We start from the raw sequence: 20,731 nt of genomic DNA, 5'->3' as shown, positions 1-20,731 counted from the left end.
CCAAAAGATCTGTAATGAATAAAAATCACTGAATTTTCTATTAAGAATAAAATTTTTGGTAAGCCATTGAAACTTTTGGTTTTATTTGTTAAGGGTAGTCAGTATTATCTTTTAAAACATTTCTTTATTTGGGATTATTGAGTGGCTCAGTCAGTTAAGCACCCGAGTTCAACTCAGGTTATGATCTCACCGCTCATGAGTTCAAGCCCTGTGTTGGGTCCTGTGCTGAGCCTGGAGCTTGCTTCAGAGTCTGTGTCTCCCCTCTCTTTGCCCCTCTCCCACTTAACAGCTGTCTCTTTCTCTAAAAAATAAACACTAAAAAAGCTTTTTAAACATTTCTTCATTTTATAAAGTAAGAAAATTTAACATGAGATCTACTCTCTTAATATATTTTAAGTGTATGTAACAGTGGGCACCATATTGTACATGAGATCTTTAGATCTTGTGTGTTTTATTAGCTAACTTGACTAGACTAGGGGATGCATAGATAGCTGGCAATATTACTTTTGGGTATATCTGTGAGGGTGTCTCTAATAAAGAATAGCATCTGAATTAGTAGACTGATGAGCCTCAGCAATGCAGGTGGCATCTCCAATCTGATGAGGGCCTGAATAGCCCAAAAGGTGAAGGAAGGGAGAATTCACTCTCTGCTTCAACTGAGGAATCAAACTTATGCCCTCAGACATCGATCCTCCTGGTTCTTGGACTTTTGGTCTCAGACCAAGACTTACTGGATTGGCCCCCAGATTCTCAGGCCTTTGTAATTAGGCTGAATTTCACCTCCAGCTTTTATAGCTCTCCAGCTTCAAGATTGCAGACTGTGGGACGTCTGGGCCTCCATAACCGTGTGAGCCAATTCCTGTAATAAATCTGTTATCACTATACCTATATCAAAATAAATTGTCTATATATCCATATCTCTTTTTATATATCTATATTTATCTATCTATTCATCCACACTATTGGTTCTATTTCTGTGGAGAACCCTGACTAACACATCTTATATAACTAAAATTTTATGCCCATTAATTAGCAATTTACCATTTCTTCTTCCTCTTATAACCTCCTTTCTATTCACTGAATGTATGAGTTTTACTACTTTAAGTATCTTATATAAGTAGAATCAGGCAGTATTTGTACTTCTGGAACTCGTTTATTTTATTTAGCATAATGTACTCAGGTACATTCATGTTGTGGCATATTGCAGAATCTCCTTCTTTTTAAAGGATGAGTAAAATTTCATTGTATGTATATACCATGTTTTGTTTATCCCTTCATCTATCAAAGGATATTTGGGTATTTCCATATCTTGGCTATTGTGACTAGTATTGTAATGAATATAGGCATGCTAATATTTCTTTGACTCTGATTTAAATTCTTTTGGATAAATGCCTGCAAGTGGGATTGCTGGATCATATGGTACTTGTATTTCTAATTTTTTAAAGAAACCTCTATACTATTTTCTATAGTAACTGTACCATTTTGCATTCCTACCCACAGTGTACAAGGGTTCCATTTTCTCCAGATCCTTGACAACATTTTTTGTCTTTTTTTTTTAAATAATAGCCTTCCTAGATTTTTTAAACTTTCATTGTAAATCTTGGTCTTTTTAAAGAACATTGTGATTTTCTTGAATTATAGAACAGAATTTAATATGACTAAAAGCGTATAAATGTCCAAATAATGTACAAAAATACCAGATAAAATGCTGTATCATACTTCCTATGTAATTAATTTCAAATAATGTTTATTTCAAAATTTGAAAATGTTCTCAAAAAGCAGACAATTAATTTGTGTTTTTATTACATATTTTTATTATGTTGGTAAAGCCATTAACAACTCACCTCTTTGGTTACTGACCAATTCTCTGATTTGCTAAAATTATAATCATGGTGAATTTGACTTCTTAGTTTCCAAGCTTATAACTCTTATAGATTGGCATTTTATAAAAGTAAATAATATTATTCATAAATACTTTTTAATTGATGTTTATATTTTTTAGAAGTGGTATTCTACTCATCATACTCTATTGCCTCATTATTTAGCCTGAAACTCACTGAAGATAGTGAAGCCTGATCATCCTTATTACCAGCATCTAGTATATTAAATGAATGAATGAATTCCACTATCCAATGATTTTTGGTGAAAAATGTGAAATAGGCTTTATATAAAAATTCTCAAAAGGCAATATTACGCTCTTTTAATCCTCATGTTTTATAGTGAATATAATAAGAACATGCTGAAATAATAACATCAAGCTTTAAAGACTTGATTTTCCAATGTGGCAATATTTCTGGGTAGACTATGTTTCATCTACAGATTGCTACTTCATTGTTTTGATAAGCCCATTGCAGTTTTTCCTTCCCTGTGGCCGCTGGATTCTTTATTTTTTACTTTTGCAAAAGTCCATTCCCAGAAAGAAGACCATATACATGATAACAGAAACTCAGAAAAGACTTTGGAGTAAACAACTAACAGGTATCTACAACATTTTGTAATTCTCAGCTATTCCCAGCTTATTGGTCTCCAAATCTTTTTGATAGTGCTCCATCAGGAAACAATATACACTGCCACATAAGATGTTTTAATTTATAAACTATGTTCATACATTAATATATTAATATAACACTTAATGTTGAGTACCTCAAAATGTAAGTTTAAATGACACAAGACATTTACTACTTTTTTCTTTGTGCACCCACAAATGAACTTTATGGTGCACTTTTTGGAGTGTGCAAACCTCACTTTAAACTTCACCACACAACTGCTTTTATGTTAGTTTTACTTTTAGGTGAATCCTAGATAGCTGGGGGAAAGGGTGAGAGAGAGAGACAGACTGAGAGACTGATTTTCAGTGTGGGGTGAGTCCTCTAAAGCATTAGCTAACTTTTCTTTTATTAGGCAAACTTTTAGCCCTATAATTCTGCAGAATAGATAATATATTGTTTACTGCCTGATGAGTTATTATTAGTAAGGAAAAAGAATGTGTCAAACATATTATGATGTTTATATTATCCAAATTTGTTGTGTTGGGCTTTGGACTTTTATGTACTGCTTATTCATTAATTCTATTATGTTTTAATGACATCAAATGCACTCAGTCAGGACCAGTTCCAGCTTCCTGCAATGGCAGCCATAAAAAATGCATTAAGAAATAAATTGGTATGTCTGTATGCACCATCTTCAAGATTCATTATGATGTCTGGTTGTTAAAATATAGAGAAACCATTTAATTATATGATATGCTAGTAGCCTGGTGTTAGCCCACAGTAAGATAGCAATATAAAGATTTACCAGCTCATCTAACTAAAGCCAGGAGCCATCATCTAAGAATCCCCAAAGGTCTTAAGTTTAGGAAGACCTCAATTATCTAGAGACTGACTTTTTGGCAATATGCTCCATTCAGAGTGCACAGGACTGACATATAATAGTGATAAAATATCAGGAAGAGAGACAAATGAGAAGCAAAGGAAGACAGCAAAGCATAGGAGATCGAGAGGAATGCAGTGCAGAAGAGTAGAAAAACTGTTCAGAGCTAGGCCAGTTAGCAAGAAGGACCATGAAAGTAGAATATAGAAAGGGCCAAAGTGAGTGTAAAGAAGATAAATATCTCCATAGGACCATGATGCTAACAACTGTCTAACATCTACCCATGATAAACATTCCTCAAAGTACATTAGCAGTAGAAGGGTGATGAATTCTGCTTTCTGCTGGGGCATTTGGGAGAACAACCTAAGCTATTCAATAATAATGAATACGGTATTTAATAATTTTAACGCTTCCTATCTGCAACATGTTATTCTAATGTATGAATGTGTAAAGCAATAATTCCTCTCAACTCTATGAGATAGAAACTACTATGATCATCACTTTAGTGATGAGGAAATGGATACATAGAGAGGTTAAATACCTGACCCATAGATACTGATACTGCAAAACAGCAGAGCAAATTTTGAACGTAAAAGCTAAGCTCCAGAGAACATTGGTCCAAAAAAATATTTGATCAACTTTAATCATGTGCTAGGCACTATTCTATGCATTTTAATACATAAGTGAACAAAAAAGATCCCTGCCATCATGGAGTTCTCTATACTATACTATCTCAACAGCGTAGAAGTCATTACAGTATTCTAGAATGACATCGATAGTCTCACTAAAATTAGTGCCTAGCAGAAATTAACAATGTGCAATTTTTGTCTCTAATTCAATAGTATATTCCTATATTTTTAGACAAGAATTATTACACTAATGTGTAATTAGTAATTATTAGTAATTTGTAATTATTATTACATTAATGTAATGTATAATGAGCAAAGTCTTAATAGCTCACAAATAATTTTTTAGTCCAAGGACTAAAAAATGCATTTCAGATCATCTCCTCTAACTAGATAACATTCACCTCTATATCATAGCATAAATAATAACTTTTAATGTGAGCAAAATACTAACCTGATTTTCAAACTTATGACCTTGAGGACTGCAATTTTAGTTGATTTCAGTTATATTTTATTTTTTTCAGTTATATTTTATTAAGAAACTTCAGAACTCATTATATTTAATAACATCTAGATGCAGTAAAATGTTAGACTTCAGTTAACAGGAAAAACTAATTATCTGGGAAAGGTCATTCTCCAGTGATATTAAGAGAAACCAGAAATAAGTCCCATTTCCTGAGAGAGGTAAGCATTTTTCTTGACTTCACATATTCACATTGAAGGAAATAAGAAAATCAATCTTTAGAATTAAAATTTTGTCTGACACATAGGTCTTAAATAACTGGGTTTAATGGATCTATACATTAGAACTGAACTTTGAATCTTCCCATTTGTTGCATTCCCTCTAAGCTTACTACCTTAGTCATTATTCATTGAAAAGAAGCACCTTCCTAATTTAACATGTGCTCTCTTTCTTCAGATTCTTCCTAAAACCTGCAGTTGGGGGAAGTGTTGGCAATACTTGCATTGAGGTTTTCTTGCTAAGTGAGCTTCAATTCCTTGTGTTTTATGGCACTTTATTAAATGAAGTTGTAATTTTCCATATATAACCTAAATAATTTATTAGTAAAATAATAAATAGGCATTTAGAGAAGTAGTCCTCAGATTAATGGATATTTTGCTTTCATTCCTTCTTTGCAAAAAATATTTCGGAAACATAGCTTGGCAAAAACAGAGACACACAGCAAATTTTATGACATGAAAATAATTTTAAAATAGTCAAGGAGAGCAAACAACAGATGAAGCGAACTTTGGAATATTTGTTCGGTTTACAGTAAGAATATCATGGTTCCAAAGAGCTTCTAGTCAACTTCTCTATGAAGTGAAATATCTTGCTTTGTTTCAAAGTATATTAATGTATCAATACCAAAAAAGGCACTAACAATTTTACAGCATATAACAACAAAAAGTCAGTTCATGTTGATTTGAGGAGCACATTTCATTAGAGCTAAGAAATACAACGTGCTCCATCCCTACATTCCAGCTTTCAAGCATAGATACAGATAATACAGATATGATTTAAAAAAAAAGAAAACAACTCCTAATAACTCAAAGCAATAAAAAAATGACAGTAATAAGAAACTCTTAATCCCTTTGTATCAAGCAGAAATATTTGCATCCCTTTGAACAGTTTCCAAAGAGTTACCAATTTCCAACACTTAAATAATTCAACCAAATAACAAAAGTCAGGATACAATCCAGGTGTTTCTAACTCCTGGCCCAGTATTCTTTACTGTCAGCCATGCACTGAATGTGATGAGTGATGTAAAAAGTGAACTCTTTTTGGAAGATTATGAAAGTTAAGAGTCAAACCACTTTTGAGAACTGAGATGGTCCCTGTGAAGGCTTAATTAAAAATCAAGTTACATAGCCAAACACAATGAACACACATCCAACAACAATATGATAGTCTCTCAACAAATATGTATCTTTGTTTCAACTATAAATTATTTCAATTAAGTCAAAGTATATTGTTGTCTTTATCATCCCTTTAAAGTCTCCTTTGCCACCTCAGAAAAAGTTTAGCACCTCCCCTCTTTTCCCAGAATAACTCAAATTCTCTTGGTTCTGTTCCCTCTGGAATACTGTAGCATACTGTACATTAATTATCCACCTGGTTTCTTTATTTTTAATGCTCATTTTGTCGTGGGTAATTGTATTGATTTGCTAGGACTACCATAACAAAATACCACAAAATGAGGCCATACTGGAGTAGGATGACCCCTATTCTAATGTTTATTTATTTTTGAGAGAGAGAGAGAGACAGAGACAGAGAGAGACAGAGTGTAAGAGGGGGAGGGGCAGAGAGAGAGACACACAGAATCCAGGTTCTGAGCTGTCAGCACAGAGTCCAATGCGGGGCTCAAACAATAACCACAAGATCATGACCTGAGCCTAAGCCAGATGCCCAACTGACTGAACCAGCCAGGTGCCCCAGGATGGCCCCTATTCTAATGCTAATTGTACCCTTATAAAAAAGAGGAAATGTTGACATAGATACATAAATATCTGCAACTACCCTATTTCCAAATAAGGTCACTTTCTCAGGTACTGGGGGTTAAGAATTTAATATATGAATTTTGGGAGGACACAGTTCAACCCTTAGCAGTAATATATACTTAAGAAAAAAAATCAAATCATTAAAAATAGTACTCAATGTCAAGGGAGTATTTCCTCCCCGCCAATCTTACACCAGCCGTTTCCTTTCCAAAGACTACGAGTAACACTTTTCTTTCCAGAGATAGTCTACATAAAACTAAGTATGATTATATAAATATTTATGTGCTGGCTTGATGTCAGGTCACTGTTCTTTAATCTCCTCATTTTAAAGTAATTAAGATTTATTTTGAGAAACAATAATACACGCAACTTTGTGGAAAGTGAAAACATTGAAAATCACCACATTGTCACAACTAATGCTCCAATCTCTTCCTTACAGATACTACCACCTGCATTCTGTACACCATGTTGACCATGGAATACTAATAAACCATTTCACATATAACTAAATGTTTTCTTGTTCTTTTCTTAACCTACTGTAACTATTGACAGTTTGGGACAAAGTTGCATGTGGAAGGGCTGAGTCATCCATTTCAGGGCTAAGTATTTAATTCCTGGTGTGAGACATGACAGTTCTCTCTTTCTCTGCAGTAACTACCAACAGTGCCTGGGATGATGGCTGCGTTATCAGTCCTCACCTAATCCACATCACATGTGAAGTTTGAAGAAAAAGTAAGCCATTATTTTTCAGGCTACAGGAATTTGGGGATTGTTTTGTACACAGCAAAACACACAGCCCAGCCTGTTTTGGCTTAATACACATAATGTGTATTTTTTTTTCATTAAAAAAAAAAAATCCAGTTAGCTGAATGGCACTCTCTTCAAGTCTATTCTCTCCAACTTTCTTTTAATTAGTGTTAACATGATGTTTCTTTATCCACTCTTTTACTTTTAACCTATTTTGAAAAAAAAAATTATGTGATTTTCTCACAAGAAACATATAACAAACCTCCCCCCCCCCAAACTAACAATCCCTTCTTTTTTTTTTTGTTTATTTATTTATTTTGAGAGGGGAACAGAAGGAGCATAGAGAGAGACAGAGAGAGAGAGAGAGAGAGAGAGAGAGAGAGAGAGAGAGAAACCCCAAGCAGTCTCCACATTATCAGCATGGAGCCCGACTCGGGGATTAATCCCACAAACCATGAGATCATGACCTGAGCCAATACCAAGAGTGGGACGTTTAACTGATTGAGCCACCCAGGCACCCAACTATCCCTTCTTTTTAATTGGGATAATTACATTTATATTTAGTTTAGTTATTAATATGTTCAAGTTTAAATCTACCAGTTTTCTCTTTGATTCCTATTTTTCTTATATGTTCTTTTTCTCACTCATTCTTTTTCTACCTCCTTTTTTTAAAACTGAACATATATTTTTTATGCAATTGATATTTGTTTTCCATCTACTACATATATTCTGTAATTCCAGTTTTCCTCCTTTGTGAGCTTCACAGTTTGAACTCATTTTTTTTTAAGTTTATTTTATTTATTTTGAGAGGGGAGGGGAAGGAGCAGAGAGTGTTGTTTCAGGATTTATCAGATCCCATAATATAGCATAGTACTGTTTGATTTATTACACTCTACCTCCAAGTAATATTATGCCACCTCACATATAGTGCAAGAACCTTACAATGGTATATTTGTTTCCTCTTTTGTGACCTTTTTGATATTATTGCCATGCCTTTGCCTGTAATTACTCTTACATATGTTATATATCCCAGAGCACATTTCTTTTTTACAAAGTCCATTATTTTTAAAACATTAATAACATTTCATTTTTACTATTTTCAGGAATCTTCATTCCATTGAGCAGATCTATATTTCCTTTTGGTATCATCTCCTTTTGTCTGAACAACTAGATTTCTCACACTGCAGGATTGGTGTAATCAATTCTTTCAAATTTTACATGGATGGAAGAATTTCACTTTTGCCTTAATATTTGAAATATATTTCAACAGATAAACAATTTTAGGCTGATGGATTTTCTTTCATTACTTTAGCAATGTTACCCCCCTGTCTTCTGCCATGTGTGGTTTATAAGAAGCCAGCTATTAGCATTTTCTTTGCTCCTTTATACTCAATATGCATTTTTCTGTGACTGTGTCTGTGACTTATCATTAATTTTGAGAAATTTGATTATAGTATGCATTTTATTTAAAAAAAATTAGTGTTTATTTATTTATTTTTTTTTTTTGAGAGAGAGACAGACAGACAGACAGAACACGAGCAGGGCAGAGAGAGGGAGACACAGAATCAGAAGCAGGTTCCAGGCTCCAAGCTGTCAGCACAGAGCCTCATATGGGGGCCGAACTCATGAACTGTGAGATCATGACCTGAGCCAAAGTCAGTCGCTTAACTGACTGAGCCACCCAGGCAGTGTATAGTATGCATGTTATAGTTTTCTTCACGTTTGTTTTGGGTTTCATTGAACTTCTTGGATCTGTGAGTTTGTAGCTTTCATCAAATGTGATACAATTGCCATTATTTTTCAAAAAATTTTAAATCTACCCATTCTTTATATTTGCTTTGGGACTCAAATTTCTCATATTTTAGGCCACTTGAGGCTGTTTCACAGCTCACTTATGTTCTATTTTTACTTTATTTTTTTTCTCATTGTGTTTCATTTTGTGCAGTTTCTATTTCCATGCCTCAAATTTTTACATCTTTACTTCTGCTTATGTATTATTTGCCATTAATCTCATACTCACCCCTGACAATGACTCTTTCTTTGACCAAATCTAGGGGGTGCTTCTCTCAGCCCTCTTCTCAACTGGGCCTCCACCTTGACCTATAGAAACTGCAGACTCTCAGCACAAATGATTTTGTTAATCCCTCTCCCCCCCACCCCCAAGCACACCCATTAAAAGACTAAAACAAATTCTAACATAGTTTCTAACAGCTCAAGGCCACATTCATAGGATGTTCCTTCCTCACCTTAAAGTCCCTGCCTGAGAAAACTCAAGGCTTCCAGAGAAATTTACTGTTTGTTGCAGCCAACACCTGAAGGTAGGGCCCTGTCTCCCATTCTCTGTGAGAGGGTAGGAGGAGCCTAACTTTGATAAGTACCACTTAGCAAACTCAAATGGATTTTACTTGGCCCAACACTTCCTTTCCATTTTTATAAATTTCCCGACTCTGCTTAAGCCCCCACAGTTCCCATTCTCTCTTTAAAATGCCTAGTCACTTTTGTACAAATCCAAGCTGAGTTCAGTCCACATTGGACCCTCTTACCTATTGCAATAGTATATTACTATATATTACTATACTACTAAAATCTCTTCTGTTTTAACTAGTGTCCACTTTTTATTTTTGACACCATGTTCAGTCTTTCCTCCAGCTTCATGAACATGTGGAGTACATTTAAATCACTCTTTTATTGTCCTCTGTACTAATTCTTGCTTAAGTATTTACTGTGTGGGTCAGAACAGTCTTAAGATAGGGCTAACTTTTGCACCACTACTTAGGCAATGACATTCTGTTTAATCTAGGCCATTTGAATTAGGTGTTTCCACTCTATTTGATGGGAACACAAACTATTCCCAGTTGTGTCTTAGCCCAAAGGCTTTTTGCCTCTGCTTGTTTTCCCATGTGATGCTCTCCCCAGCCTTGGGTGGTTTCCTCACAGAGATACACTGATTCCTTATTCACCTGGAGCTTTGGCAAAAGACCATGGGCAAAACGAGAGCTCCCTCTCTTCAGCTTTGTCCTACCTGACACCTTGCCTAGTGAGTTCTAGTATCTGCAGAATCCAGTTTTATCACCTCACCTCTGGGAGAACTTCAGGCTCCACCTGGATTTCACCTACCTGTGACACCACAGAGATACTAGCTCGAGAAGGTAAGATGGGGGCTATTATATGCTTCCCTTCATTTGTTTCCCTATTTCATGATTCAAGGTCCTGCACTGTATTTTTTCTAAGTCTGGTAAACTATTATATCAATTTTGTGCAATTCTTTTTTATATGCCAGAAGGTAAACATGGTACCTATTTTTCTATCTTACCTAGAAGCAAAAGTACCCCTCAACCCAATCTGAATTGAAATTGAAGCTTGTAATTTCCCTTTATTATATCCCCAACCCCCAAAATATTTGACAATAAACCCTCTAAAATACTTACTGAATCAATTAATAAATGAATCAAGGAATAAATAAATGTCCCATATGGAGAAAGATGAGATCATATTTCCCCCAAGTTTGTACACATGTAAATGTGCTGCTCTGCTGAAATCTTCAGTCTCCAAAGATGCTCCCATTGTCACACATACACATAGACAATTTGTTTCTAATTCATACACATTGTTCTTTTCCCTTACTGCGGGAGTTTTGTGATCATAAATTACATTCACCCTCTCATAAGTTGCACAATCTACTGTGGACTGGATTCTGGTTGTTTTCTGTCCCCAATCATTTGGCCGATTTTATTCTATTTTATGTAAGACATGACTTCCTAATTGTTGAATCAAATACCTATTTTAATGCTTGTTCATGCTGATGTTGTTTGAGAAATCTGAAACTGTGAATCACCCCTCACCCCCCTTTTTTAGGTTTTTATTTTAATCACCTGGTGCTCATCACAACAGGTGCTCTCTTTATCCCCTTCACCTCTTTCACCTATTCCCAGCTGCCCTCCCTTCAGGTAACCATCAGTTCTCTATAATTAAGAGTCTGTTTTTTTTGTTTCTCTCTCTCTTTTTCCCTTTGTTTGTTTGTTTTGTTGCTTAAATGTCACATATTAGTGAAGTCATGTGGTATTTGTCTTTCTCTGACTTATTTCACTTAGCATTATACTCTCTAGCTCCCACCATGAATCATTACCTGCTTGATAAAATTCTGTTTCTTTGGCTCTTAATTTTCAGTGCTACCTTTTGTACAATGCTGACACACCACTCATTGGAATTGCCTTTGCATTCTAATATGCTAAAAAAGCTAAAGCATGATTTTACTTCTCAATTTTCTTATTCTGTCCTCTTACCAATCTTTGTAGTGCTCTAAGATATAGTTCACAGACCTTATTTTCTAAGTTTTTTTTTTTTTATCTATAATTACTCTTTCTAGGTAACTCCATATAAATCTAATGGCTTTTAGGAATCTGTGTACAATGATAATTCTGAAATTTAGATCTACATATTCCACCTTCTCAGTGAGTTCTGGAATTTTTTTATCTGATTTCCCACTAGACATTAAGAATTGGCCATCTAGTACACAGTAAAAAATACAGTATGTCAATTCTTCTCCAGTGCACATGGAACATTCTCCAGAATAGACCACATACTGGGGCACATATCAGCCCTCAGCAAATACAAAAATATCGAGATCATACCATGCATATTTTCAGACCACAATGCTATGAAACTCGAAATCAACCACAAGAAAAAATTTGGAAAGGTAAAAAATACTTGGAGACTAAAGAACCTCCTACTAAAGAATGAATGGGCCAACCAAGACGTTAAGGAGGAAATTACAAAGTATATGGAAGTCAATGAAGATGATAATACCACAACCCAAAACCTCTGGGACACAACAAAGGCAGTCATAAGAGGAAAGTATATAGCAATCCGGGCCTTCCTAAAGAAGGAAGAAAGATCTCAGATACAAACCTAACCTTATGCCTTAAAGAGCTGGAAAAAGAATAACAAATAAAACCCAAAACCAGCAGAAGTCAGGAAATAATAAAGATTAGAGCAAGAATTAATGATATCGAAACCAAACAGTAGAACAGATCAATGAAACCAGAAGCTAGTTCTTTGAAAGAATTAACAAAATTGATAAACCACTATCCAGTTTGATCAAAAAGGAAAAAGAAAGGACCCAAATAAATCAAGAATGAAAGAGGAGAGCAGAAACACAGCAGAAAAAAAAATAAGAAAATATTATGAGCAATTATATGCCAATAAAACAATAAAAACAATAATAAGAGAATATTATGAATAGTTATATGCCAATAAAATGGGTAATCTGGAAGAAATGGGCAAATTCCTAGAAACATATACACTACCAAAACTGAAATGGGAAGAAATAGAAAATTTGAACAGACCCATAAACAGTAAAGAAATTGAAATAGTAATCAAAAATCTGCCAAAAAGCAAGAGCCCAGGGCCAGATGACTTTCCAGGGGAATTCTACCAAACATTTAAGGAAGAGTTAACACCTATTCCTTTGAAGCTGTTCCAAAAAATAGAAATGGAAGGAAAACTTCCAAACTTTCCTCAACTTTCTATGATGACAGCATTACCTGGATTCCAAAACCAGACAGAGACCCCACTAAAAAGGAGAACTATAGCCCAGTTTCCCTGATGAACATGGATGCAAAAATCCTCAACAAGATATTAGCCAACTGGATCCAACAATACATTAAAAAAATTATTCACCACGACCAAGTGGGATTTATACCTGGGATGCAGGCCTGGTTCAATATCCGAAAAACAATTAACGTGATTCATCAAGTCAATAAAAGAAAGGACAAGAACCATATGATCCTCTCAATAGATGCAGAGAAAGTATTTGACAAAATACAGCATCCTTTCATGACAAAAACCCTCAAGAAAGTAGGGATAGAAGGATCATACCTCGACATCATAAGAGCCATATATGAATGACCCAATGCTAATATCATCCTCAATGGGAAAAAAACTGAGAGCTTTTCCCTTAAGGTCGGGAACAAGACAGGAATGTCCACTCTCGCCGCTGTTATTCAACATAGTATTGGAAGTCTTAGCCTCTGCAATCAGACAACACAAAGAAATAAAAGGCACCCAAATTGGCCAGGAGGAGGTCAAACACTCACTCTTCGCAGATGGCATGATACTCTATATGGAATACCCAAAAGATCCCACCAAAAAAACTGCTAGAGCCGATTCATGAATTCAGCAAAGTTGTAGGATATAAAATCAATGCATAGAAATCGGTTGCATTCCTATTCACCAATAATGAAGCAACAGAAGGAGAAATCAAGGAATTCATCCCATTTACAGTTGCATAACAAACCATAAAATACCTAGGAATAAATCTAACCAATGAGGTAAAATATACACTGAAAACTATAGAAAGATTATGAAAGAAATTGAAGAAGACACTAAAAAATGGATAAAAGATTCCATGCTCCTGGATAGGAAGAACAAATATTGTTAAAATGTCAATACTACCCAAAGCAATCTACATATTCAATGCAATCCCTATCAAAATAACACCAGCATTCTTCACAGAACTAGAACAAATAATCCTACAATTTGTATGGAACCAGAAAAGACCCAAATAGCCAAAGCAATCCTGAAAAAGAAAAACAAAGCAGGAGGCATCACAATCCCAGACTTCAAGCTATAGTACAAAGTTGCAATCATCTAGACAGTATGGTACTGGCACAAGAACAGACACTCAGATCAATGGGACAGAATAGAGAACCCAGAAATGGACCCACAAACGTATGGCGAACTAACCTTTGACAAAGCCGGAAAGAATATCCAGTGCAATAAAGACAGTCTTTTCAGCAAGTGGTGCTGGGAAACCTGGAAAGCGACATGAAGAATGAACCTGGACCACTTTCTTACACCATACACAAAATAAACTCAAAATGGATGAAGGACCTAAATGTAAGACAGGAAGCCATCAAAATCCTCGAGGAGAAAGCAGGCAAAAACCTCTTTGATCTTGGCCACAGCAACTTCTTACTCAACACGTCTCTGGAGGCAAGGGAAACAAAAGCAAAAATAAATTACTGGGACCTCATCAAAATAAAAAGCTTCTGCGCAGCAAAGGAAACAATCAGCAAAACTAAAAGGCAACCATCAGAATGGGGAAGATATTTGCAAACGACATATCAGATAAAGGGTTAGTATCCAAAATCTATAAAGAACTTATCAAACTCAACACCCAAAAAACAAATAATCCAGTGAAGAAATGGGCAAAAGACATGAATAGACACTTCTCCAAAGAAGACATCCAGATGGCCAACCGACACATGAAAAAATGCTCAACATCACTCATCATCAGGGAAATACAAATCAAAACCACAATGAGATACCACCTTACACCTCTCAGAATGGCTAACACTAACAACTCAGACAACAACAGATGTTGGTGAGGATGTGGAGAAAGAGGATCTCTTTTGCATTGTTGGTGGGAAAGCAAGCTGGTGCAGCCACTCTGGAAAACAGTATGGAGGTTCCTCAAAAAATGAAGAATAGAACTACCCAATGACCCAGCAATTGCAGTACTAGGTATTTATCCATGGGATACAGGTGTGCTGTTTCAAAGGGACACATGCACCCCCATGTTTATAGCAGCACTATCAACAATAGCCAAAGTATGGAAAGAGCCCAAATGTCCATCGTTGGATGAATGGATAAAGAAGATGTGGTATATACATACAATGGAGTATTACTGGCAATCAAAAAGAATGAAATCTTTCCATTTGCAACTACGTGGATGGAACTGGAGATTATTATGCTAAGCAAAATTAGTCAAAGAAAGACAAATATCATATGACTTCAGTCATATGAGGAATTTAAGATACTAAACAGATGAATGTAAGGGAAGGGAAACAAAAAGAATATAAAAACACAGAGGGGGACAAAACAAAAGAGACTCTTGAATTTGGAGAACAAACAGAGGGTTACTAGAAGGGTTGTGGGAGGGGGGGGATTGTCTAAATGGGTAAGGGGCAGTAAGGAATCTACTCCTGAAATCATTTTTGCACTATATGCTAGCTAATTTGGATGTAAATTAAAAAAAAAATCTAAAAAGAATCAAAAAATATTGGAAAACAAAAAGACAGTATCAGATTCCATCCATCTGTAAATTTAAAAAATTTACTAACCCAGTAAAATTTTTGAACAAAGTATAGCTTTTATTTTTATGAATCCTTTTATTTCATAGCCCATATTCTATTAATAAACAAGGTTTAAAAATAAATTTCAGCAGCACTTGGGTGGCTTAGTGAGGTTAAGCGTCTAACTTCAGCTCAGGTCATGATCTCTTGGTTCATGGATTCGAGCCCTGCATCTGGCTCTGTTCTGACAGCTCAGAGTCTGGAGCCTGCTTTGGATCCTCTGTCTCCCTCTCTCTCTGCCCTTCCCCTGCTCATGCCTTTTCTCTCTCTCTCTCTCTCTCATTCTCTCTCTCTCTCTCAAAAAAAAAAAATTAGAAAATAATAAAATAAATAAATTTCAAATCTGTCCACTTCTCAGAATCTGAACTCTAACACTCTTCCAGGAAATCATTTTCCACCTAGATTATCACAACTCCTCTCTAATGATTCTTTTCCTTTTATTCCTAATTTATGTTTTTTAAAAATATCCTCTACATAGCAAAGAGTAACGAACCTTGTATTTAACTTCTAAATTGGGGGTGCTTGGGTGGTTCAGTCTGTTAAGTGTCCAACTTCAGCTCACGTCATAATCTCATGGTTAATGGGTTCAAGCCCCACATCAAGCTCAGTGCTGACAGCTCAGATCCTGAAGCCTGCTTCAGATTCTGTGTCTCCCTCTCTGCTCCTTCCCCGCTCAGTCTGTCTCTCTCTCAAAAATAAAATAAACATTAAAAAATTACCTTGTAAATTGGATTATATACTCTCCTTCTCAAAATCATCCAATAGTTTTTTTATTGCATATTTGATATAGAAGTTTTTGTAAAGTGTATTAGTTTTCTAGCACTTTGGTAAGAAATTACCACAAACTCCATAGCTTAAACAAAGAAATGCATCGCCTCACATTTCTGGAAGCTAGAAGACTGAAATTAAGGTGTTAGCAGGGTTGGTTCCTTCTGAAAGCTCTGAGGGAAGAATAGGTTCCAGGCCTCTTTCCTTGGCTTATTCATTGATGGCCATCTTCTCCCTGTATCCCTTCACATCATCTTCCTTAGATGTGTCCAAATTCCTTTTTTATAAGGACAACAGTCATGTTGAAATAATTAGGGCCCACCTTAATGAATCAACTTCAACTTGATTACCTTTGTAATGACCCATCTCCAAATAAGGTCACCTTCTGAGGTGACCATATATATATATGGTATTACACAAACTTCTCCTTGCCTATCTCACTAAATTCTTGCTCTTCCTTTCTCTCCCCTTCTTACTCTGTTTTAGACATAATGAACTTTGTTGCTGCTGCCTCTATTGTTTTTCATACCAGGGAGTTCATTTCCATCTCATTATCTTACATATAATATTTACTTTTCCAGGAATACTTGATTCCCGTATCTTTACTTTGTTATTGCAGTTAGGTTCCTGACCAAACATCTCTTCTTCAGGTATACCTCTCATGATGCTGTAACCTAAGGAGTTCCCTTATCATTTTCTATCTCCCTTCACTACTTTATTCATTGTTAGGGTTGTTATGTCTATCTGACGTGACGTGTTATTTATTTATGTTTCTCTTAACCCACTAAAACATAACTCCATGGTAAAAGGTCTGTACATTTTATGTGTTTTGTATTGTACTTTTTATAATCCCAGAGATGAAAACAGCTCCTGGTACATGTATGTGGCATTCGTTCATTCACTTATTTATTCTCAAGAAATTCAAAACACAAAAAACTTTGTTCTCAGTTTTAATAATAAGTTGGCTTCAGATCTGAAATTGAGATACCATTTTTATTCCACCAAATTGACAATATTAATGGTAATTCTCAGTGCTGGTGATAGTTTTGTAGATGGGAACTCTAATGGACTTTATGCTAAGGTGGACATTTTGGTGGTATAGTCCCTCCCCACCGTATTCATGAGGGATATATTCCAAGACCCCCAGTGGATATCTGAAACTACACAGATTACCAAACCCTATTTATACTATGTTTTTCCTATACATACATACCTATGATAAAGTTAAATTTATAAATCAGGTATAGTGAGATATTAATAATAGTTAATAATAAAATAGAACAGGATAGCAACATTCTATAATAAAAGTTATATATATGTGAGGGATCTCTCTCTCTCTTGGTTGGCGCATTTTGTCCATTTAAATTCAGTGTTATTATAGAAAGATATGGGTTTAGAGTCCTTGTGATGTCCATAGGTTTCATGCTTGTAGCGATGTCTCTGGTACTTTGTCTCACAGGTTCCCCCTTAGGATCTCTTGTAGGGCTGGTTTAGTGGTCACGAATTCCTTCAGTTTTTGTTTGGGAAGACCTTTATCTCTCCTTCTATTCTAAATGACAGACTTGCTGGATAAAGGAGTCTCGGCTGCATATTTTTTCTGTTCATCATATTGAAGATCTCCTGCCATTCCTTTCTGGCCTGCCAAGTTTCAGTAGAGAGATTGGTCACAAATCTTATAGGTTTCCCTTTATATGTTAGAGCACGTTTATCTCTAGCTGCTTTCAGAATTTTCTCTTTATCCTTGTATTTTGCCAGTTTCACTATGATATGTCATGCAGAAGATTGATTTAAGTTACCTCTGAAGGAAGTTCTCTGTGCCTCTTGGATTTCAATGCCTGTTTCCTTCCCCAGATCAGGGAAGTTCTCAGCTATTATTTCTTCAAGTACACCTTCAGCACCTTTCCTTCTCTCTTCCTCCTCTGGAATACCAATTATGTGTAGATTATTTCTCTTTAGTGCATCACTTAGTTCTCTAATTTTCCCCTCATACTCCTGGATTTTTTTTAATCTCTCTTTTTCTCAGCTTCTTCTTTTTCCATAATTTTATCTTCTAGTTCACCTATTCTCTCCTCTGCCTCTTCAATCCGAGCCATAGTTGTCTCCATTTTATTTTGCAACTCGTTGATAGCATTTTTAGCTCCTCCTGGCTGTTCTTTAGTCCCTTGATCTCTGTAGCAAGAGATTCTCTGCTGTCCTTTATACTGTTTTCAAGCCCAGCGATTAATTTTATGGTATTATTCTAAATTCACTTTCTGTTTAAATCATATTGTTTAAATCATTTTTGATCAGTTCGTTAGCTGTTGTTATTTCCTGGACGTTTTTCTGAGGGGAATTCTTCCGTTTCGTCATTTTGGATAGTCCCTGGAGTGGTGTGGGACTTCGGGGCACTTCCCCTGTGCTGTCTTGAATAACTTGCATTGGTGGGCGGGCCGCAGTCAGACCTGATGTCTGTTCCCAGCCCACCACTGGGGCCACAGTCCGACTGGTGTGTGCCTTCTCTTCCCCTCTCCTAGGGGCGGGATTCACTGTGGGGTGGCGTGGCCGTATGGGCTACTTGCACACTGCCAGGCTTGTGGTGCTGGGGATCTGGTGTATTAGCTGTGGTGGATGGGCAAGGTGCACAGGGGTGGGAGGAACAGGCTCAGCTTGCTTTTCCTTTGGAGATCCCCTTCCGGAGGGGCCCTGTGGCACCAGGAGGGAGTCAGACCCGCCGGAGGGATGGATCCGCAGAAGCACAGTGTTGGGTATTTGCGTGGTGCAAGCAAGTTCCCTGGCAGGAACCGGTTCCCTTTGGGATTTTGGCTGGGGGATGCGTGAGGGAGATGGCGTTGGAAAGCGCCTTTGTTCCCCGCCAAGCTGAGCTCTGTCGTCCAGGGCTCAACAACTCTCCCTCCCGTTGTCCTCCAGCCCTTCTGTTCTCTGAGCAGAGCTGTTTGCTTATAACTTTCCAGATGTCAAGTCCCGCTTGCTGTCTGAACACACTCCCTCCGGCCCCTCCGCTTTTGCAAGCCAGTCTCGGGGCTCTGCTTGGCCGGCAGGCTGCCTCTCCGCCCCGGCTCCCTCCCGCCAGTCCATGGAGCGCGCACCGCCTCTCTGCCCTTCCTACCCTCTTCCGTGGGCCTCTCATCTGTGCTTGGCTCCTGAGACTCCATTCTCCTAGTCTTCTGGTGGTTTTCTGGGTTATTTAGGCAGGTGTAGGTAGAATCTAAGTGATCAGCAGGACCCACGTTGAGCCCAGCATCCTCCTACCCCACCATCTTCCCAGGATCCGATCTCTCTCTTAACATTCCTTATTACATTGTGGCCACCCTTCTTGTGATGATGTGAGATGACAAAATGTCTTCATGATGAAGAGAGGTGAATGACATAGCACTGTGACATAATCTTAGATTACTACTGATCTATTGACCATACATCAGAAGGAGGATCATTTGCTTCTGGACTGTACGTGACTGTGGGTAACTGAAACTGCAGATAAGGAGGGACCACTGTGCCCATTTAGAAACATGAGAATGTTTACAGCTTTGCACTCAGTCATTTTAGAGTTAATCATATATCATGAGTAAATAACAAAGTCTGCAGAAACAGATGTAGGTCCACAATTAATTCAACACTTTTAATTCTAGTCATAACAAAGCTTGAAACAAATCTAAAAGACTAAAGGGTTTCAATTATAACTGTATACAGTTGTATACAATAAACACCCCTTCTGCATTGCCATAAGCAAGTGGAAACTTAATTTTTCTAACTTAACTAGACGTCCAAAGGGAAGCACTTCAACAATCTCATAAGGGACCAAAGCTACTTGTGTATTCCTGCTATTCCATCCTTAGTACCTTGACTATCATTATTATGTTAGTTACAACATGTTTGCTAATGGCTGTCTCCCCCAGGAGTTGAATCATTGTTATAGGAAAGAAAAGAAAGCAATAAAGAAAAGCTTTTTCCATCAAGAAAGCAAAGATTTCTCAGAAACCTTCAGTTTACTCAGTATTTTGTCATATATCCACACCTAGAATGTCTGGGAAACACTAGAGGCACACAACTTTGAGAAATTCATAGGGTACATGCATGGATACTTTATGGGCAATGATCATTTTTTTGGTTGACACTGAGAAACAGATTTTGAAAAGTGGAATTGTGTACAAGAAATAGTGATACTGCCTTCAGGTTTGATATCTGTATGGATAGAGTGGTGAGAAAGCAGAACTGAGAGGGTTTTATTTTTTGAACTGTGGTGCAGTCATAACAGAGGTATGAGTTTGTTCTATACTCAGTTCTAGAGCTGGCATAATCCCTTTGAATTGTGCCATATCAAGGGGCTGGTACTTATACTCCATATTAAACAGTCATTAGATGAAAACTGCCCCCAGGAAAATTGAATTTTGATGAAGCAAGTCTCTTGAGTTGAAGGTACCATCCAGACAGGAGCACAGCTAAGAGCATTCAGTCATTAACATGGGCAGATATGGGGAACTAAGTGCTTAGTCATGAGGGAGTGGTCTGTTTGGGACACCACAGATCTACTTTGCTAAACAAATTATGAATATTCAAATAGGAAAATGCAGACTTCAATACAATATTTTT

This window comes from Panthera uncia, chromosome B1 (assembly GCF_023721935.1).
Source record: "Panthera uncia isolate 11264 chromosome B1, Puncia_PCG_1.0, whole genome shotgun sequence".
NCBI classification, from domain to species: domain Eukaryota; kingdom Metazoa; phylum Chordata; class Mammalia; order Carnivora; family Felidae; genus Panthera; species Panthera uncia.
The sequence above is the reverse complement of the archived record's forward strand: the minus strand, read 5'-3'. Positions refer to the sequence as shown.